Source organism: Balaenoptera ricei, chromosome 2, assembly GCF_028023285.1.
Source record: "Balaenoptera ricei isolate mBalRic1 chromosome 2, mBalRic1.hap2, whole genome shotgun sequence".
NCBI lineage: Eukaryota > Metazoa > Chordata > Mammalia > Artiodactyla > Balaenopteridae > Balaenoptera > Balaenoptera ricei.
In genome coordinates, this window is record NC_082640.1 from 123,530,716 (window position 1) to 123,535,392 (window position 4,677).

At 37.7% G+C, this 4,677-nt stretch overlaps 1 non-coding gene across 1 annotated transcript; it reads left to right on the forward strand.

The window, feature by feature from the left end:
• The first annotated feature begins 422 nt into the window (after positions 1-422).
• LOC132361471 (U6atac minor spliceosomal RNA) lies at positions 423-548 on the forward strand. Its single transcript, XR_009501759.1, has one exon. It is a non-coding gene; the product is annotated as a U6atac minor spliceosomal RNA (small nuclear RNA).
• Positions 549-4,677: the final 4,129 nt, after the last annotated feature.

The following is a 4,677-nucleotide window of genomic DNA, read 5'->3' on the forward strand; positions in this document are numbered from 1 at the left end:
AGTATTTCAAAACATTACTCTGCCTCACCACCATAAGTCATGCTGCCTCAGGCTCCCTGGTGCTATCATATTAAAATTTTCTAAGAACTAGTAGGAAAGAGTTTTAGCAAGACACCCAAGACAGTCTGACTTAAAGTGTGAATCCTTTGTGCCTACATGGACACACACACATACACACACAGACAATTTTGGAACAATATTTGTGTTTGCATATGTATAAAATTTTTGGAGATCTATTTCATAGTTTTTTGGAAATATTTCCCAAAGTAAGAGCAATATCACATTGGTTTTAAACTACGGTCCATCAGAAGAAAGTGTATGCTGTTACTTTAAGTCTCATTCCAGAAGGTTAGTTGTGCTGTTCAGGAATTACACCTCAGTTGCTGTCAGCTAAACATTTCATCAAAAAATTCTCTATTCCAGTGTCGTATAAAAGGAGACAAGGTTAGCACTCCCCTTGACAACAATGGAAGAGGCCCTTGGGCCTGACAACATGCATATGGTTAAGGCATTTCCACCTACTTCGTGGCATCTAACCATTGTTTTTTATCCAAATTGGAAGGGAAGAGGTAAAATTGTCACTATTTGCAGATGACATGATACTATATATATATATAGAAAACCCTAAGGACTTCACACAAAACTACTAGATCTAATAAATGAATTCAGCAAAGTAGCAGGATACAAGATTAACATTCAGAAATCAGTGCATTTCTTTACACTAACAATGAAATATCAGAAAGAGAACATAAAAAAAATACCTTTTAAAGTCGCACTAAAAAAATAAAATACCTAGGAATAAACCTTACCAAGGAGGTGAAAGACTTATTTGCTGAGAACTATAAAAACATTAATAAAGTAAATTAAAGAGGATTTAAAGAAATGGAAAGATATCTCATGTTCTTGGGTTGGAAGAATTAATATTGTTAAAATGGCAATACTGCCCAAAGCAATCTACAGATTTAATGCCACCCCTATCAAATTATCCATGACATTTTTCACAGAACTAGAACAAATAATCCTAAAATTTATATAGAACCATAAAAAACCCAGAATTGCCAAAGCAATCCCAAGGGGGGAAAAAAAAAAGCAAGAGGCATAAATCTCCCAGACTTCAGACAATACTACAAAGCTACAGTAATCAAAACAGTGTGGTATTGGTACAAAAACAGACATACGGATAAGCAGAACAGAACAGAGAGCCCAGAAACAAACCCACACACCTCCAGTCAATTATTCTTTGACAAAGGAGGCAAGAATATAAAATGGGAAAAAAGTCTCTTCAGCAGGTGGTGCTGGGAAAGTTGGACAGCTGCATGTAAATCAATGAAGTTAGAACACACCCTCACACCATGCACAAAAATAAACTCAAAATGGCTTAAAGACTTAAATATAAGACCTGACACTATAAAACTCCCAGAAGAGAGAATAGGCGAAACATTCTCTGACATAAATTGTACCAATGTTTTCTTAGGTCAGTCTCCCAAGGCAATAGAAATAAAAACAGAAATAAACAAATGGGACCTAATCAAACTTACAAGCTTTAGCACAGCAAAGGAAACCATAAAACAACCAAAAAGACAACCTACGGAATGGGAGAAAATATTTGTAAATGATGTGCCCAACAAGGACTTAATCTCCAAAATAAACAAAGAGCTCACACAGCTCAACAACAACAACAAAAAACAAACCCAATCAAAAAAATGGGCAGAAGACCTTAATAGACATTTCTCCAAAGCAGATATACAGATGGCCAGTAGGCACATGAAAAGATGCTCAACATCACTAATTACTAGAGAAATGCAAATCAAAACTACAGTGAGGTACCACTTCACACTGGTCAGAATGGCCATCATTAAAAAGTCTACAAATAACAAATGCTAGAGAGGGTGTGGAGAAAAAGGAATCTGCTTACACTGTTGGTGGGAATGTAAGTTGGTACAGCCACTATGGAAAACACTATGGAGGTTCCTCAGAAAACTAAAAATAGAGGTACCATATTATCCAACAATCCCATTTCTGGACATATACCTGAACAAAACTATAATTCAAAAAGATACATGCACCTCAGTGTTCATAACAGCAATATTCACAATAGCCAAGACATGGAAACAACCTAAATGTCCATCGACAGACGAATGGATAAAGAAGATGTGGTACATATATACAATGGCTTACTACTCAGCCATAAAAAAGAATGAAATAGGGGCTTCCCTGGTGGCGCAGTGGTTGAGAATCCACCTGCCAGTGCAGGGGACACGGGTTCGAGCCCTGGTCTGGGAAGATCCCACATGCCGTGGAGCAACTGGGCCCGTGAGCCACAACTACTGAGCCTGCGCGTCTGGAGCCTGTGCTCCGCAACAAGAGAGGCCGCGATAGTGAGAGGCCCGTGCACCACGATGAAGAGTGGCCCCCGCTCGCCACAACTAGAGAAAGCCCTCGCACAGAAACGAGGACCCAACACAGCCAAAAATAAATTAATTAATTAATTAATTTAAAAAAAAAAAAAAAGAATGAAATAATGCCATTTGCAGCAACATGGATGCAACTACAGATTATCATATTAAGTGAAGTAAGTCAGAAAGAGAAAGACAAATACCATATGATATCACTTATATGTGGAATCTAAAATATGGCACAAATGAACTTATCTACAAAACAGAAACACACTCACAGACATAGAGAACAGACTTGTGGTTGCCAAGGGGGAGAGAGAAGGATGGACTGGGAGTTTGGGATTAGTAGATGCAAACTATTACATTTAGAATTGATAAACAACAAGGTCCTACTATATAGCACAAGGAACTGTATCCAGTCTCCTGGGATAAAGCATAATGGAAAAGAGTATTAAAGAAAGAATGTTGCTTCCATGTCTTGGCTATTGTAAACAGCACTGCAATGAACACTGGGGTTCATGTATCCTTTCAGACCACGTTTTTCTCTGGGTATATGCCCAGGAGTGGGATTGCAGGATCATATGGTAGCTCTATTTTTAGTTTCTTAAGGAACCTCCATACTGTTTTCCATAGTGGCTGCACCAATTTACATTCCCACCAACAATATAGGAGGGTTCCCTTCTCTCCACACCCTCTCCAGCATTTATTGTTTGTGGATTTTTTGATGATAGCCATTCTGACAGTTGTGAGGTGATATCTCACTGTAGTTTTGATTTGCATTTCTCTAATAATTAGCGATGTTGAACATCTTTTCATGTGCCTCTTGGCCATCTGTATGTCTTCTTTGGGGAAATGTCTGTTTAGGTCATGGAAGCAACCTAAATGTCCAATGACAGAAGAATGGATAAAGAAGATGTGGTACATATATGCAATGGAATATTACTCAGCCATTAAAAAGAATAAAATAATGCCATTTGCAGCAACATGGATGGACCTAGAGACTGTCATACTGAGTGAAGTCAGACAGAGAAAGAGAAATATCACTTATGTGTGGAATCTAAAAAAAATGAAACAAATGAGCTTATTTACAAAACAGAAACAGATTCACAGACGTAGAGAATGAACTTATGGTTACTGGGGGATGGGTGGGGGGTAGGGATAGTTAGGGAGTTTGGGATTGACATGTACACACTGCTATATTTAAAATGGATAACTAGGGGACTTCCTAGTGGTGCTGTGGTTAAGGATCCGCCTGCCATTGCAGGGGACATGGGTTCAAGCCCTGGTCCAAGAAGATCCTACATACTGTGGAGCAACTAAGCCCGTGCGCCACAACTACTGAGCCCACACGCCACAACTACTGAAGCCCGCACGCATAGAGCCCGTGCTCCCCAACAAGAGAAGCCACTGCAATGAGAAGTCCACACACCGCAAAGAGTAACCTCCACTCACCGCAACTAGAGAAAGCCCACGCACAGCAATGAAGACTCAACGCAACCAAAAATAATTAATTAATTTAAAAATGATATTAAAAAATAAATAGATAAATAAAATGGATAACCAACAAGGACCTACTGTATAGCACAGGGAACTCTGCTCAATATTATGTAACAACCTAAATGGGAAAAGTATTTGAAAAAGAATAGATATGTGTACATGTATAACTGAATCACTTTGCTGTACACCTGAAACTAACACAACATTGTTAATCAATTATACTCCAATATAAAATAAAAAGTTTTAAAAAAAGAATGTATATGTGTATAACTGAGTCACTTTGCTGTGCAGCAGAAATTAGTTCAACATTGTAAATCAACTATACTTCAATAAAAATAATAAAATGTCTCTATTCCAGAAGTAGCTACTACAAGCTCTTCAGTTATCTCTTTCTCATCAATTTCAGACATTTTGCTAAGATAATGGATGTTCAAATTGGGTTTTCATTAGTGAAAGTAATCGTATCCAATATATGTGCAGTAGCTAAACTATTTTAGAGATATTTCCACCCCTAAAATGAATAGAGTTTAAGAATTTGGAACTATGCTGTCCAATATGGTAGCCACAAGACACATGGGCTATTTAGCATATGAAATATTGCTAGTTCAACATGTTAAAATGATAAGATTTTGGATAAACCAGGTCATATAACATATATTATTCAAATTATATTGTTTTTCGTTTTTAAATATGGCTCACATTATATGTTGCCACTGGACATCACTGGTCTAAAGACCCTTTAACTGTGCTGATGATGGTGCTCTGGGTTTAATCCCTAAATGGT